We start from the raw sequence: 18351 nt of genomic DNA, 5'->3' as shown, positions 1-18351 counted from the left end.
ATAGAGGGTTATGCCAATTATTGAACTAAAAGCCACAAAGAAAGGGTATCAGATGTAGTACAGAGTTGCCGCACATGAGGAGGAATGTGGTCCATAGCACAGCAGAGGGACTGGCCTGAGGCAGGAAGAGACCCAGGGCCTTTCAATGGCCAAGAAGGAAGACAGGATGCAGGATGTATGCTATGTTGTATGGTGGGTAGCAGTAAACATTATTTTTACATATGTGTTTGTTGACTGCCACTGATGACAAATTGAGAGGAATCAATAAATTGCATTTCTTTTCTCTCACCAATTGAAGTTTTTAAAAAAGCTGAGGTCAGGCAGATGGAGCTCAAAACATCAGCTTCATTATACTGTACCCAGAATTAGGTAATTTAGTACTTGGCCAGTCATAGGAAGTGATGGACACGTGCAAGTTCAACGCCAACAGTGCTCTTTGCAGGCAGGGATAGCCCATAAGAGAGCACGAGAGCATGAGCTACCAGTCCTTTCCCTTCCTCCAAATTTACCAATTGGAGAAGGGAGTGAGGAAGCAGAATGTTAAGCTGATGGACATTGCTCCACGTGGAAACATGAAATCCAAGAAAAGGAGGTTTCTTACCACTGATTTTTCCCTCAGCATTCCTATAAACATGTTATTTATCCATACTTCTGCCAGCAATAGGTTATGAGTATTTTAAATTTTTACCTATTTATTGGGCTCAAAATGTTATCTCATCATGGAGATATTTTTCAACTACAGTTGCCTGGGCCTCCCTTTTGTTGATTCAGATTCAGTTGATTTGGCGTGAGTCTCGTTCGTGCATTTAGAACCACTGAGAAATCTCATTCCTCATAATCGCGTTATACAGCTAAGAGTGAGAAAGCTCGGACATTTTATTGGGGGTAGGATGCTGTGGTATCAGCAAATGCTTTTCTCTATCTCTGATTTTCCGCTTTGATTAGAAGTTTGCTTCATTTCTAACGTAATCTCTCCCTTTCCCAATCAAAAAGCTGGGATACATTAAAAGTGGTCCCTCCCCAGCCTCTGGCTGTAGCTGAACTGAGGTGAAGGAGGAGCCTTGCTCTTTCTGAGGCCCACGCACACCTCCAGGCCTCCGCTCTAGCCCGGGGGGCGGGGCGGGGCGGGGCGGGGCGGGGCGGGGGCAGAGCTGGGGATGCTGTTAGGGAGGCTCTCCTGCCGACAGCACCGTGCTGGTTGTCAAGTTCAGGAAATGTGGTCAACCCTCAGCATCCTATTTATTTTGGTTCAAGTTGTGCTGTGTCTGGCAACTATTCTTTGGCATTTGCAGGAAAAGATTAAGGTTGTCCGGAGTTTGAGCTTAGTTTTCATTTTAACTGTTAGTCCCTTTGTTGATTTTTGTAAGTTTCGGGGAGGAGGCTTGAAAAATATCTGCTTATGCCGCCATATTTCCTACAAGTCCATCGTTTCTTCCCTGAATTAAAAAAAGAAAAAAGCTCAGAAGTATTTATGTTGAAAAGCAGTTTCTTGCCCCAGGCGTTCTCACCCGTCCTGAGGCAACTATGCTTAAACAGATCTGTTTCAACATGCACAGAATAAATAATATGCTCAACTTTTTTCTTAATTCATAGATTTTATATAATATATTTTGATTTTTTTTTACATTTCGATTTATGTTCTCTTTTTAGGTCTTTGATTATTTACTCTATCAGTCAGATCGGGCTAGCCTATGTTTCTAATTCTAACAATTTTGCTTTCTGTATTTTGAGTATATGTATCCAATTTTGGAAATATTATATCTTCCTGGGAGATTGACACTCTTATCATTATGAAATGCCATTCTTTGTCTTTAGGAAAACCTCTTTACCTTAAAATTTGCTTTGTTTGATATTAGCAGACCGGCACCAGCTTTCTTTCACTTAGTATTTGCATATACCATCCTTTCCTGTTTGAAAATCCCATGGCCCCATATTTAATGTGTGCCTATTGTAGCAAAGCCGACCTGGATATTTTTCTATTTGTATCTAAGTCTTTGTCTTGATGTTAGAATATACTTAGTTTGGTAATATTGAATGAAGTCACTGATTTATTTGGATTTCAATCTACAATCTTACTATTTACTTTCTATTCATCTCATCTATGCTGTGTTCCCCTTTTACTCTTTTTTTCCTTTTTGTGGAATTAGTCAAGTATTTTTATTGTTCCATTTTCCCCCTATTAGTTACACCTTCTCTTGCTATTCTTTTAGTGATCGCCCTAGAGACTGCAGTGTATGTCCTTGGCCCACTGGTGTATACCCTAAATTAGCGCATTTATCACTTTGACGTGATGCAAGGACCTAAGAAGACTAACTCCCTTCACTCCACTCCCACCTTTTATGCAATTGCCCTGTATTTTATTTCTTCATATATTTAAAAGCCTACCAAACATTATTACTAAGATGTATTATTATTATTAGATTAAAATATAAGAATTGTTATTTAGAGTCACCACATATTGACCATTTCCAGTGCTTTTTATTCTTCTTGTCTTCATTTCTGTATTTGGAATCATATTTCTTCTACCTGATCATTATAACATTTCTTTTAGGATGGATGTTGGTGACAAATTCTCTATCTGTATGTCTAAAAATGTATTTAAAAAAAATTCGCCTGATGGACTAGTGGTTAAAGTTTGGCGCACTCTGCTTTGGCGGCCTGGGTTGGCTTCCTGGACGTGGAACCACACCACTCATCTGTCAGTAGCCATACTGTGGCGATGGCTCTCATAGAAGAACCAGAAGAACTTACAACCAGGATAAACAACTACATCCTGGGGCTCTGGGATGGGGGGCCAGGGGAGGGAGAAGAAGAAAAAGGAGGAAGATTGGCAACAGATATTAGCTCAGGGTGAATCCTCCCCTGCAAAAAAAGGAAAAATCACCTTAAAAAAATTTCATAGTTTCTTTCTTCATGTGTCTTTTAAAATCAACCTTATTGAAGACAATTTCCATGCACTCGTTTTAAGTGTACAGTTTGGTGAGTTTTGACACATGTCTAAACCTTTGTAACTTTCACCATGATCAAGACATAAGCATTTCCATCAATCCAAAAAATTCCTTTGTTTCCCTTTGCAGTCAGGCCCCCTGCCAGTCTCTACTCCAGGCATCTGTTCATTTACTTTCTGTCACTATAGATTTGTTATGCCTGTTCTAGAATTTTATAAAAGAATGAAATAATGCAGTGTGTACTCTTTTGTGTCTGGCTTCTTTCATTCAGAATAAGGTTTCTGAGATTCAACCATGTTATTGTGGGTATTCAGTTTGTTCCTTTTAAGTGCTGGGTAATATCTCATTGTATGCATATGCTATAATTTGTTTATCCATTCACCTATTGAAGAACATTTGAATTGTTTCCAATTTTTGGTTATTGTGAATAAAGTTGTTATGAACATTCATGTAAAAGTCATATTGTGGACTTTATTTCTCTAAAAAAAATACCTAGGACTGAAGTTACTGAATCATAGTGTAGTTGTGTGTTTAACTTTACAAGAAACTGCCAAACGGTTTTTCAAAATTATTAACTATTTACTATTAACATATTAACTATTAATTATTAACTATTTATTTTAACTATTCACATTCCTAACAGCATTGTATGGCAGTTCCAGTTGCTCCACATTTTTGTCAACACTTGTTACTCTCAGGTGTTTTAATTGTATTCATTCTACTGGTTGCATAGTAGTATTCCATTGTGGTTTAATTTACATTCCCTTATGACTAATGATGTTGAGCATTTTTAAACGTACTATTGGTCATTCATATATCTTATGAAGTATTATTATTTTTTTTTTGGTGAGGATGATTGGCCCTGAGCTAAGCTAACATCTGTTGCCAGTGTTCCTCTTTTTTTTTTCATCCCCAAAGCCCCAGTATATTTGTATATCCTAGTTGTAAGAGCTTCTAGTTCTTCTATGTGGGATGCTGCTACAGCATGGCTTGATGAGAGGTGTGTAGGTCCACGCCCAGGATCCAAACCAGTGAACTCTGGGCCACCAAAGCAGAACGTTCAAACTTAACCACTACACCACCAGGCTGGCCCCTGAAGTGTTATTCTAATCATTTGCCCATTTGAAAAATTGAGTTTATTTTTATTTTATTGAGTTGCAAGATTTCTTGATATGTTCTTGATACAAGTTCTTTGCTAGATATATATAGAACTACAAACACACACACACACACAAACACATATAGAATTTTTCCCTGTATATGGCTTGTCTTTTCGTTTTCTCAAAGGTGTCTTCTGAAGAGCAAATGATTTTAATTTTGATGAAATAAAATTATCAATATTTTCCTTTTATCATTTGTGTTTTTTGGGTCCTATTTAAGAAATTTCTGCTTATTGAAGGTTGCAAATTTTCTCCTATGTTTTCTTTTAAAAGCTTTGTGGCTTTAGCTTTTACATTTAGTCTATGATCTATTTTGAGTTAATTTTTGTGTACGAGATAAGCTAAGTATCAAAGTTCACTTATTTCCACATGAATATTCAGTTGTCCAGCACAATTTGATGAAAAGAATCCCCTTTCCCCATTGAATGAGCTTGGCACTTATGTCAAAAATCAATTGATCACATATATGTAGATCTATTCTGTTCCTTGGACCTGTATGTGTATGCTTTTTGCTAAACCCACCCTCTCTTGATTAACTTTACAGTAAGTCTTGAAATCAGGTAGTCCTTTCCAACTTTCTTCTTTTTAAAAATTCTCTTCGTTATTGTATGTCCCTTGCATTTATATATAAATTTTAGAACCAGCTTGTCAAATTCTGCAGAAAAAGCTTTTTTTTTTTGCATTTTGATTTTGATTATGTTTACCTAGAGATCAATTTGGGAGAATTAGCATCTTAAAACTATCAAAAGTCCAGTTCATGAACATGTTATATCTTTCCATTTATTTGTAATCTTCTCTAATTTCTCTCAGCAGTGTTGTGGTTTTCGGTATACAGATCTTGCACTTATTTTGTTAAACTTATCCATAATATTTCATGTCTTTGATGCTATTAGGAGTGGTACTGTTTTTTCAAATTTCATTTTCCAGTTGCTTATTTGCAGTATTGATCTTGTATTCTGCAAACTTGCTAAAGTCATTTATTCGTTCTAATAGCTTTTTTTGAAAATTCTTAAGATTTTCTATGTATACAATCATGTTGACTTTGAACAAAAACAATTTTACTTTTTTCTTACTGATCTGTATGCATTTTATTTCACTGGCTGGAGCCTCCACCAAGTGTTCAATAGAAGCCTTGTTCCTGGTTTTACAGGGGCAGCATTCAATCTTTGACCACTTGCATGATGGTAGCTGTAAGTTTTTTGTAGACATCCTCTATTAAGTTGGGGAAGTTCACTTCTGTTCCTACTTTTGTGAGAGTTTTTATCGTGAATGGTGTTGCAAATGTTCTTTATGCGTGCTTTAGGATAATCATGATTTTTTCTTCTCTGAATATAAATTACTCTGATTAATTTTTAAAAATTTAAACCAACTTTGTATGCCTGGGAAAAACTCCACTTTGTCAAGATGTATTATCGTTTTTATATATTGCTGGGTTCAGTTTGCTTATATATATATTTTGTTTGTTTGTTTGTTTTTAAAGATTGGCATCTGAGCTAACAACTATGGCCAATCTTCTTTTTTTCCTTCTTCTTCTTCTCCCCGAAGCCCCCCAGTACATAGTTGTATATCCTAGTTGTGAGTGCCTCTGGTTGTGCTACGTGGGACGCTGCCTCAGCATGGCCTGATGAGCGATGCCATGTCTGCACCCAGGATCCGAACCGGTGAAACCCTGGGGCGCCAAAGTGGAGCACATGAACTTAACCACTTGGCCACAGGGCCAGCCCACTAATACATTTTTAAGGCTTTTGTATTTATATTCATTTTCTTTTCTTCTAAAGTCTTCATCTGATTTTGGTAACAGGGTAACACTTGCCTCATAAAATAACTTGAGACAAGTCACCCTCTCGTTTATGAAAGATTTTTGTAAGATTGGTATTTGTTCTTCATCAATTGTTTGTTAGGATTCACCAGAGAAGTCATCTGGGCATAATGGAATCTGTTTGTATTTCTGGAAGGAGGAGGTTAATAATTATGAATTAAATTTCTTTAAAAGATATAGGACTATTCAGATTTTCTATTTCTTCTTGGATCTGCTTTGTTAATTTGTGTTTTTCAAGGAATTTTTCTATTTTATCCAAGTTGTCGAATTTTTTGGAATAAAGTTGTTTATAATATTCCTTTGTTATTTTTAGTGTCTTTGGGATCTATAGTGAAGCCTCTCCTATCATGCCTGATCTTGGTAAATTGTGTTTTCTCCATTTTTTAAATCAGGTTAGATAGAGAGTTATTAATTTTATTGACATGTTCACTGATTTTTCTCTGTTTTTCCATTTTGTATTTCATTGATTTTTCTGCCCTTATCTTTATTATTTCTTTCCTTCTATTTTTGGGGGATTTAATTTGCTCTTCTTTTTCCAGCTTCTTAAAGTGAAATCTTAGAATATTGGTTTAAACCTTTCATCTTTTTCTTTCATTTTTTCTTGAGGAAGATTAGCCCTGAGCTAACATCTGCCACCAATCCTCCTCTTTTTGCTGAGGAAGATTGGCCCTGAGCTAACATCTCTGCCCATCTTTTTCTCCTTTTTTAAAGATTGGCACCTGAGCTAACAACTGCTGCCAATCTTTTTTTTTTTTCCTACCTTTTTCTCCCCAAATCCCCCCAACACAAAGTCGTATATTTTTAATTGTGGGTCCTTCTAGTTGTGGCACGTGGGATGCTGCCTCAACGTGGCCTCATGAGTGGTGCACCCAGGATCCAAACCAGTGAAACCCTGGGCCGCCGAAGCAGAGTGCGTGAACTTAACTACTCGGCCACAGGCTGGCCACTTCTACTTTTTTATACATGGGACGCCTGCCACAGCATGGCTTGACAAGCAGTGGGTAGGTCCATGCCTGGGATCGGAACTGACAAACCCTGGGCCGCCGAAGCAGAGCTCATGAACTTAACTGCTGTGCCATTGGGCTGGCCCCTGTCTTTTTCTAAAATAAGCATTTTTAAGCTATAATTTTCCCTCTAAGCATTGTTCTAGCTGCATGCCACAAATTTTAACAGCTGTTTTCATTTCATTTGGTTAAAAATATTTTTAAACTTCCTTTGTGATTTATTCTTTGGCACATGCGTTATATAAAACTGTGCTTTGCTTATAGAATATTTGAGGATTTTCCAGAGATCTTATTGTTATTGGTTTCTAATTTATTTCTGTTGTGATGAGAGCATACTTTCTGTATGATCTCAATACTTTTAAATTTATTGAGAATTGTTCTATGGCCCAGTGTGTAGTCCATCTTTCATGAACATCCCATGTGAACTTGAAAAGATCGTGTATCCTGCGCTTGTTAATACAGTGCTCTGTAAAGTCGGTTTGGTCAAGTTATTTGCTGGTGTTTGACAAGTCTTCTGTATCTTTACATGTTTTATTATTTTTTTAATTTTTGTTTTTTTTGAGGACGATTAGCCCTGAGCTAACATCTGCTGCCAATCCTCCTCTCTTTGCTGAGGAAGCCTGGCCCTGAGCTCATATCTGTGCCCATCTTCCTCTACTTTATAGGTGGGATGCCTACCTCAGCATGGCTTGCCAAGCAGTGCCATGTCCACACCCGGGATCTGAACCGGCGAACCCCGGGCTGCCAAAGTGGAACGTGCACAATTAACCACTGTGCCACCGGGCAGGCCCCTGTATCTTTACATGTTTTATCGATTACTGAGGGTGTGGCATGTTAAAGTCTCCCACTATGTTTGTGTGTTGGTTGTTTTCTTCATGAATTGTGCTTCCTGTATTTTAAAGCTTTGCTATGGGAACATTTTGGATTGTTATATTTTCTTAATGAATTGACCTTTTATCATTGTGAATTAACCTTACTTATCTCTAGTGTTATTTCTTGTCTTATATTAACATAGCTGCTTCAGCTCTTTTATGGTTAATATTTTTATGGTATGTATTTTCCCATTCTTGTACTTTTAACGTATCTGTGCTAATATATTTAAAGAGCGTTTCTTGTAAACAGTCTATAGTTGGGTCTTACTGTATTTTTTCCAGCCTGGTGGTCTCTGCTTTTGAACTGTAGCATTAGACTCTTTAAATTCAATGTAATTCACAACATGCTTAGATTTAAATCTACTATCTTGCTTTTCCTTTTCTATTTATCCCACCTGTTCTTTGTTTACTTTTTCCTCTTTTCATGCCTTCTTTGGTATTAATTATTTTTTAAATATGCCATTTTATTTCCTATGTTGGAGATTATTTGCTATACTCTTTGTGCTTTAGGATTTACAATGTATACATCTTCGACATACAGAAGTCTAATGTCAAATAGTATTATACCACTTCATAGATAATGTATATTAAAATTGTATAGTGTAAAAGTATACTTTCATTTCCTCCCTCCCATCCTTTGTACTGTTGTTGTTATATACATTTTACTTATACAAATATTATAAATTCCATAATACAGTGGTATTATTATGATCATTATTATTTTCTGATGAGTAAGATTGTCCCTGAGCTAACATCTGTACCTGCCTTCCTCTATTTCTGTATGTGGGATGCTGCCACAGCATGGCTTGATGAGCAGTGAGTAGGTCCATGACTGAGATCTGAACCTGCAAACCCTGGGCCATCAAAGCAGAGCACACAAACTCAACCACTATGCCACCAGGCCAGCCCCACAATGGCATTATTTTTACTTTAAACAGTTATCTTTTAAAGAAACTTAAAAAGGAGAAAAAAAAGTTTATATTTATTCACCATTTCCGGTTCTCCTTATGCCTGAGTTTCTGTTATCATTTTAGTTCAACTTGATAGCTGTAAATTCTTTTACTTTTTGTTTATCTGAAAAACTCTTTATTTCAAGTCATAATTTAAGAATATTTTTGGTGGCTAGCAAATTCTAGGTATTTTTGTTTTTTGTGTTTTTTTGAGCACATTCAAGATAATGTTCCATTGTCTTCTGGCTTGCGTTATTACTGAAAAGAAGTTAGTCAATTATTATCTTTGGTCTTCTGATATAATGTGTCCCTTTCCCAGGGATGCTTTAAGATGTTCTCTTTGTTACTGGTTTTCAGAAATTTGATTATGATGTACCTGATGTTGTTTGCCTTGTTTTTTATCTTGCTTGGGGTACATTGAGCCACTTGGATCTATGTATTTATAGCTTTTATCAAATTTGGAAAATTTTAGCCATTGCTTATTCAAATCTTTTTTCTGCCTACATTCCTCACCACACACACACACTTCAGGTATTAAAATTGAACATATGTTAGATTGCTTGATATTGTCTTACAGGTCACTGAGCTCTATTTTTTCCATCATTTTTCTTTCTGTGCTTCAGTTTCTATTGCTATGTTTTCAAGTTCACTTTTCTTTTTTCTACAGTATCTAATCTTATGTTAAACCCATCAAGCAACTTTTTAATATTAAATATTATATTTTTCAGCTCTACAATTTCATTTCCTGGTTAAAATAGTTTTCATTCCTTTCTTTATTGTGTTCATATTTTCCTTTAACTCCTCGAGCATATTTATAATAGCTATATGAGAGCCCCTGTCTCCTAATTCCATCATCCTCATTATTTCTGCTTCTGTTTCTATGAAGACTGTGAATGTTACACTGCAGGGCTTCTGGATTTTGTTGTTGTCCTTTAAGAGTTTTGAAGTTTGTTTGTTAGGCAGATAAGTCACTTGAGAATTAACTTTATCCATCTGATGATTTTTAAAGCTTTGTTAGGGCAGTAGAATAGCCTCTAGTCTAATGCTAGTTCAGTCCTACTACTAAGTTGCAAACTACCTGGGGTCTCTACCATAATCCCAGGTGTTCTCTCCACTCAGGCTCATCAGAACTTGAATATCTTCCAGTTCTTTCTTACCTCTAGAAACTGTTCAACTTACGGCTCTCCACCAACTATCCTTTGCTTGGCTACATGGAATTTTATCCTAGTATGCACATCTTAGTTATCAACCAGAAACTCAAAGAAATCCCAATCCAGATCATCTCAGTTCTTTATGGACACAGTTTTCTCTTTTTGGTTCCCTGCCTCACAAATTCCAGCTACCTATGCCTCTGTGAATTCTGATTTCTGTCTCCTCAACTCAGTGAGACCACTATGCTCTGCTTTGGTTTCTTTTCCCTTTGTAGTGGTACAGAAAATGCTACCAGGCAGAAAGCTGGGCAATTGTAGGGCACATCTCATTTGTTTCTCTTCTCACATGGATCACAGTCCAGTTATCAAAAGCAGTTAATTCATATATTTTCTCTAGTTTTCTATTTGCTCAACAGCAGAGGGGCAATTCTTGTGCTAACTCAGAAGCAAAAATTCCTTAGCTTTCTTTTTAATGAGTATTTTCACTGTATTCAGAATTTTAGGTGGACAGTTATGTTCTTTTAGCACACCAAATCTTATACCAATGGTTGTAACTTTAATCATCTCTTTTGAGAAGTTATCTATTTTTCCTCTGAAAATAATTGTGTGTGTGTGTGTGTGAAGAAAAGGGGGACTGGCTTCTTTTAATATTTTTTCTTTGGTTTTTAGAAATGTAATTGATTGCCAATGTGTGGCTTTCTTTGTACATATCTGTCTTAGAGTTTCTAGGACTTCCTGAATCTGTGGTGTAATGTCTTTACCAATTTTGGAAAATTCTCAGCCAATATTGCATCCACCCCATTCTTCATCTCCATTTCTTTTCAGACTTCAATTGCATGTCTGACTATTCACCATGTTCTATGTATCTCTTAAGCTCTTTTCTTTATTTTTCATTCTTTCTTTTCATACTTTAGTAGGATATTGTCTACAAACCTAATTAACAGTTCACTAATTTCTTTTGCTGTGTCTAATCTGCTTTTAGCACATCTATCAAGTGCATTTAATTTTTACTTTGGCTCCAGAATTACTATTTCGTTATGTTTTAAAATAAATAAATAATTATTATTATGTTTTTAAAATAAAATAAATTCTAGTTCTTTGCTGATGAATTTCTATCTAAGGCATTCACTTTCCTGAACATTTATTGCAATTGTTTTAATGTTTGCTTTATATAGCTCCAATACTGGATTATCTATGTTTTTAATTGTCTCTTTTTTCTTTTGATTTTTCTTGATTTGGCCCTATCGCTTGGCATGTTTGGCAATTTTTGATTAAATGCCAGATATTATATCTGAAAAATTGTAGTGGCTCTATAGGTTGTTCTCTCCCCTCAGAGAGACTCTTAATGCATATAGTCTGTCAAGAGCTTCAACTGAAACCCTGGGGTGTTTATCAGTGGCCTTCTTCCTTGGTAGGTTCTAAACTCCAAGTTTTGTTCTGCTGGCATTATGAGATTCTTGAGGATTCTCCTTCACTGTGTAGTCACTTAGCTGCTGCTTGGTTTCTTTTCTTTGCCTTTCACCCTGTGCAGCTTCAAATGAAGCAAATGTCATTAGGAGGAAAATGGAGCAGAATGATGCTTTCATTTTTCTGAGGTTTCCTTTCCTTTAGATTTTAGTCCTTAAGGTCCTGGCTGTCTTGGTAGCACTGAAACCTGGTTATTTTCTCTCTATGCTTGTGACACTCTCAAAATCTCTGAGACATTACTTCCTTTTTGGCCTTTTGGTCCAATGCTATTTGGAAATCAGCTAATGTTTCAAAAGGAAAGGCAGCAGAGAATGTCAAGTTTGCATCAATGCTTTTCTCTTCTTTCTGGATTCTTGGCCCCGTTCTTGAGTTCTTAACTTTGATTCCACTTTTTTTTATTAGCTAATATAAGTCTTTGAGTATTTTTTCAGAAAAAGTAAAAAAGCCATTTATTTTCTCACCTATTTCATTGGGAAGATATTTTTCTCTTACTTTCATGCATGGTAACAACTTAACTGAATGTACAAGCCCTGGATGAGACCATTTTACCCTCTAAGTTTATTGGTTCATTTTTCTTCTGTGATCTAGTGTTACATACACTCCTGAAGCCAACCTTGATTTGTTTTTTTCTTTGTTGGTAATTTGAAATATTTTTATCCTAGAAATTAAAAGAATTATCAGCATATGTGTCAATCTAACCTCTTTTATTTAATAACCCTGAAATGGAGTAAACCCCTTAGTTTTTTTTAAGGCAGTGTGTTATTCCTTTTGTAGGTATACACTATATATTGATAGCTTTGAAATAAAGTACAGGACACTTTTTCTCATGTTTTAAAATATTAAGCCAATATTAAAATTACTTGCTGTAGAACATTCATATAATATATGTCTAAAAAGTAGAAGTTCCCCTAATACTGATTTTCCAGAGTCAGTCAGGTAACACATAGCATTCCAATGCTATTCTATGCTGTTATATTCTGTATATATGGATACCACATATAAAGTTTTCTTTTTCAAAAATGGTATCATATGTGTTATCTTGCAGTTTGCTTTTTCCACTTTATAATATAGTTTGGACATCTTTCCAAGTCAGCAAATTTTTCTGGTTCTTTGTTGCTTCATAACAAATTGCCCTAAAACTCAATGGCTTAAAACATCAATTTATTACTAGCTCTTCTAGTCTGTGAGTCAGGAATTCAGGCAGGGCACAGTGGGGATGGCTTGTCTCTGTCCTACCAAATCTGAGACTTCAGCTGGGGAGACTCTTACAGCAGGGGCTAGAATAACGAGACTAGCCAGACATTTCTCTATCTCTCTATCTGTCTCTGTCTTCCTTCTCTCTCATCACACAGCCTCACCTCACAGCATGGTGGCCTCAGGGAAATTAGACTTCTTATGTGGTGACACAGGGCTCTAAGAGTATTCCAAGGGATAGGAAATGAAAATTTCCAGTTTCTTAAGTCCTAGGCCTGGAACGCTGTCACAAAATAACTTCTTTATTCTATTAAAGAAATAACAGGGTCCAGCCCCGTGGCTGAGCAGTTAAGTTCGTGCACTCTGCTTTGGTGGCCCAGGGATTTGCCGGTTCGGATACTGGGCGTGGATGTGGCACCGCTCATCAGGCCATGCTGAGGTGGCATCTCACAGAGCACAAGCAGAGGCACTCACAACTAGAATATACAACTGTGTACTGGGGGGCTTTGGGGAGAAGAAGATGGAAAAAAACAAAAAAGAAGATTGGCAACAGATATTAACTCAGGTGCCAATAAAAAAAAAAAAAAGAAAGAAATAACAGATCCTGTCCAGATTTAAGGATAGGGATATGAAGAGCCCACCTCCTGAAGAGAGAAAATTTGCAGCTATATTTAACTCATCACAGTTAAAAATTCATCTTCAGTCAAAAATTATTTATATTCTTTCAACATGAAAAATACCCAGAAACATCCAAGAGCCTCAAAAAGTTTCATCTCCTTGTGGCACCAGGCTCAGGCTTGAGGTCCTGGATGTCCTCATCTAAAGCAGGTTCAGATGTGGATGAGTCTCCCTGGATGAAGTTCTTTTCAATCTGAAGATATGTGCACTAAAGAAACAAGTTATCTCCTCCTTCTTCTCCCCTATACACCCAACATACACTCGTGAAGCAGAGATATAATAACCGTGATAGAGATTCCCATTCAATAAGGGAGGATATGAGAGAGAGTTCCCGTAGCAGGCGCTGGTCCATAGTAATTCTGAAATCCAGATGAGAATGTATCGTCAGTTCCTTAATTAGGGCCTGGTTCTACTTCTTGAGAATGATTCTCCGGGGCTCTTGGCTTCACCTTTTGGGCTCTTGCTTCCACTCTCTGAGTTATTATCCCTCTTCTGTAAGAAATGTCCTATGTTTCGCTGCCTGTTTATTGTCCACAGAGGACTGGGGATCCAAAGGCCTCCTTTTATTTTGTACTGTCTCTGTCCCTTTCGGTTTCAAGTTAGTAAACTTTCTTTAAAAACATTGAGGTCTTCCTGTGATTCAAACTATAATCCATCCATTAGACAAAAGCCACACATAAAAATCTCTTTAAGAAGTCACTTCTCTATCTTCAACCCCCAGTGAGGCTGCTGGAGGACCATGTCTCTAAGATTCTTAGAAGCTCTGCTTTTTTTTTGGTGAGGAAAATTGGCCCTGAGCTAATGTCCATTGCTTATCTTCCTCTTTTTGCTTGAGGAAGAGGGTCCCTCAGCTAACATCTGTGCTAATATTCTCCTATTTTGTATGTGGGATGCTGCCACAGCATGGCTTGATGAGCAGCGTGTAGGTCTGTGCCCAGGATTTGGGCCTGTGAACCCTGGGCTGCTGAAGCAAGTGTGCAAACTTAACCACTATGCCACCAGGCCAGCCTCCTTAGAAGCTCTTTTAGGTATGCCCTTAAATATGTGAGAGGTCTTAAGAAAGGATCTTATAGTCGCATCATTAACTTAATCTTTATCTAGAGCCAACATTTTATTGCTCTGGATTTGAAAGCAGTAAAATGCCTGGAGATACAAGAATGAGAAAGTTATTCTTTCTAGCCCAGAAAGTCCTGGTTCTTTCTATTTCCTGTAAATTCTATTCAAAAAGTGGAATAGTTTCTCCTTTAACTCATCTCTGCTTGTCTTTTATCATAGGCATCTAGAAAAACTCAGTTAGCATTTTCTACATTCTACTTGGAAATCTTCCTAGTCAGATCCATGAGTTCATTGGTAGCTGTCCCATTTGTCATGTTATTATAGGCAACAGTTTTGCTAACTGTCCCACCAGTACATGACTCAGGTGCTCTCTTCTTCAGCTTCTAATAGCAATTTTCTTAGCATCCTTCAAGTCCTCTCCAAGCTTCCTGAGGTCCTTGCACATTTCACTAACAGTCTTTCAAGGCACTTCTAGCTTCTTCTCATTGTCCAATCCCAAAGCCAATGTTTTAAGTTTTTGTTACAGTGGCACTCTACCTCTAGATACCAAATTTTGTTCTGGTTATCTGTTGCTGCCAACAAACCACTCTAAAATCTCTCGCCACAAAGTAGAGAACATGCATTGTAAAGAATCCAAAGCATTCTATAGTTTGTATTTTGATGGAATGCATGAAAAACTTTACCCTCCAGCATATACTTACCCAAATGATTTTTGTTTTTCTGCCTATTTTTATTCAGACTGCAACAGACCACTTCATCACACTCTACCCTCGGCTGTCTCAGGTACTGGAAATAGAAGTATTTATTGAAGGTAAAACAAAGAAGGAAGGGCAGTGGAAGGGAAGAGGTAGACTTTGGCCATGTCACAAAATGATTACCACGTGGTAAGGGAGCGATTGTCCAGGTGTCTGATTGGTGTAACTCCGTGTCCCAAAGCTAGAGGCAGGTGGTGGAACAGAGTCAAGGTTCACTCCTCGTTGTTTCCTGGAGGGCTGAATTATTTTGGGTTGGAGAGAATACTTATGATAAATCCAGCTATAGATGAATGGTAAAGAGAAGTCTTTCCCACTCATTTTCTTCCATGTTGTTTTTAGCTTCCATTCTGATAATTGGTACAAGATTTTCTTTGGCATTTTAATAAGAAGGAGCTGGCACATTTTGACCCTTAATAAATATATATTGAACAAATGAATAAAAGTTGGAGCAAGAGTATCAGGCCCTGTAAACCTGCAACCCCTCATTGTGGAAGTCTCAAAAAGGTTCTAGCTGGTGAGGACCAACAAACTGTATTTGGCATGCTCACCGAAATCTGCCACCTGGTTTCTCTAGTTCTTGAGGTTTGTTGAGCTTAGTATCCTGGGGCCAAAGATCCTTGACTTTTTTTCCCAAGGTAACGTCTTTGATACGTGTTCACGGCTTACTAATAATGACAACAGCCAACCTTTGCTATAAGCTTACTTTATGCCTGGAACTAAGTTAACTGAGCCAACTGCTATTTCATGTCATCGCATTTCATCTTTGCAACAAACTTATGGAATAGATACTGTAGTTATTCTCAGTTTACAGATGAGGACAGTGAGATTTAGAGAGAACACACAACTTGTCCAAACTCACACAAGCAGTAAGTGAGAGCAGAGAACTTCTGCCAGATGTGTCCCACTCTGGTTAAATAGTGACCACTCTATTCTACCAGGAACTCCATGTGTGTACGTGGACTTGCCAAGGGGCTTTGGTGACCTGGTTGCCATCCAGAAAGCGACAAAACAATTGTCTACAGAAACAGATTGTTAGAAGGTGCAGCTTTCATCCAAACTGAGAGATCAGAGGGAAGGAGCATACTGAGACCCCACCCACTCTATTAGTTCATCTGCCGGCAACCCTTCATGGAAACTCCTGGAGATGCCTTCTATCGCATCTCTGAACTAGATACATAAGACTCAGCCAGTGGCTCAAGAAGATAATTTGGGAAGTAGGGCTGGTACAAGAAAAGATAATAATAATACAGAGTGGCAAATGCTAAATGTCAGAGGAATGGTACCCCAATGAGTGCTGTAAGGACTCAGAGGAATCACACCGAGGCTGCAAGCCAGGACGTGCAGGCAACGAGGGGCCCCTGATTAACTTGTGCTGCTGGCTGGCAGTGCCAATACCCACATTCCCTTGGCAGCTGCACAGCCAGCAGAGAGGTGATTGCTGAGCTGTTTGGACCAGAGGCTTATGGCAGTATCAGTTGTTTTGTTCCTGATCAGTGTGAGAATTTTTATGTATAGCTTTTCTTTGATTCTGGGAATTGAAAGCATCTGAACTGTGAGCAGTCTTTCTGCCACCTAGAGGGGGCAAGAAACTGGAGACCCCGGAAAGGAGAGTGTTGTAAGCAAAGACTAACCTGCTCCCTCCAGGTGGGTTGTTCCTTCTCCCTTGGCACAACCTTGGGAGGAGCAGAAAGGGAGCGGCAGGTGTCTGACTCTGTCAATGGGACACTCTGAGACCCATCTTGATCTGATTTTTTTTTTTTCTTGACAACACAAACCTTCATCGCACTGTGTATTCTGTCAGCTTCTGGGCACATGAGATATAGACAGGTGCACCAGGAAATCTGAGAGGAGACTCTAAACTAACGTGTTGCCCTTGAGGTACAGGGCAGAGGAGGAAAGGGGTCTAGGTACAGACTTGGCAGAGGGCAGTGCTGGGGCAGGCTGCAGATAGTCTTCGAGGTTTTAGCTCACACCTGTGTCCAAGCACCCTCTCCCCCTCATCAAATCCATTCTATGACCTTGGGAAGAGAAGTGGGAGACAAACCACGTGTTCTCAGGCCCCAGGGGAGCGGGATCGAAGGTTGGCGGGCTATGGCCTCAGACGTGCCTCCCTAGATGGTGCTAGCGGTGGGCACGCCGAATCCTCCTCTTCCCCTAGTTTCGACCGCCGGGCCCCTCAACTCCGCGCCCCGCCCTCACCCTGGAAGGGGACGCAGGTGGGATTGTGGCCCAAGGGTGTGGGCACCGGGGATGAAGTAGTTAAGGCGGGGGGCGCTTGGGTGAGTTGTCCAATACGGAGGAACAGCAGTTTGCCGGAGTTAACGTGGGCGCTTCTTTGGGGAGGAGAGGAAGGAGGACCGTCTGCCAAGCTCCAGCTCGCCCCCCGCGTGTGTGCCTGTGTGTGCGCCTGTGTGTGCAGTGCGTGTGTATGCGAGTGTGAGTGCGCGCGCGCCGAGGCGTTCCTCAGGTTGCGCTGCCTGGAAACCGAGGGAGCCATTGGAGAGGCGGCGGGGTGGGGGTGGGGGCTCCCCGACCCTCGGAGCAGGCGAGGTGCGGGTGGCGAGGCAAGCCCTCAAACTCGGCTCCTGACGCGGGCGAAAGCAGGGCGGGGACGGCGCTGCGGGCGGCCTCAAGGCCCCGGGGGGCCCGCCAGGGAGGAGCTGGGGAGGAGGCCAGAGCTGCATGGAGTTTCTAGGGCGCGCAACTCCGGCGGGGCCTCGGCCACTGGGCTCCGGGGCGCAGCGAGGCAGCCGCGCACATGGGCTGAGCCCGCGCGCCGGGGCTCTGCACGGCCAGCGGGAGCGGGAGGGGTAGAGGAGCGCGCCGTGCCGGGGGTGCGGGGCACACGTCCCCAGACGGGAGCAGAGGACAAGGACAGGGAGGAACGCGCTCGGATCGCGCTCCGAGACGACGAGGGGCTCGTGCCGGCCCCGGCGCGCGCTTGGGGAGCGGCCCCGGGGCGCCGTGGGAGCCGGCAGCAGCGAGGATGCCGGCGCGGGGACGCGGCTGCCGGCTGGGGGTGTGAGCGTGAGGCTGAGCGCTGCCCGCCGGCGCCTCCATCCGCGCCGCCCCCTCCCTGCGGGCCTCGGAGGAAGCCCCCCGCGCCGCGCGGAGGCGCCTCGGAACCCGGGCTGCGGAGCAGCGGGCCCGCGCGGCCGGCCCCGGCCCAGCGAGAGGTGAGTGCTGCCGCCCGCTCGCTCCCTCCCCTCGCCTCCCGCCCTCGCCTCCTCCCTCCGTCCTCGCCCCTCCGCACGGCTCCCGAACCCCGCGGCTGTCGCGGGCCCCTGTCTCTGGAGT

At 40.4% G+C, this 18351-nt stretch overlaps 1 protein-coding gene across 11 annotated transcripts in view; it reads left to right on the top strand.

Moving 5' to 3' along the window:
- CALN1 (calneuron 1) overlaps positions 1 to 18351 on the top strand; it is a 521933-nt gene that overhangs the window by 107830 nt on the left and 395752 nt on the right. Inside the window, exon 1 of one of the 11 annotated variants that reach the window (XM_023655515.2) lies at positions 17890 to 18230. The exons of the other annotated variants lie outside the window; for them this stretch is intronic. The gene's annotated coding sequence lies outside the window, so the exon portion shown is untranslated. Of the gene's footprint in view, positions 1 to 17889; positions 18231 to 18351 lie in introns of those variants that run through there. 11 annotated transcript variants of the gene reach the window in all.

Source organism: Equus caballus, chromosome 13 (assembly GCF_041296265.1).
Source record: "Equus caballus isolate H_3958 breed thoroughbred chromosome 13, TB-T2T, whole genome shotgun sequence".
NCBI lineage: Eukaryota > Metazoa > Chordata > Mammalia > Perissodactyla > Equidae > Equus > Equus caballus.
The sequence above is the reverse complement of the archived record's forward strand: the minus strand, read 5'-3'. Positions and strand labels throughout refer to the sequence as shown.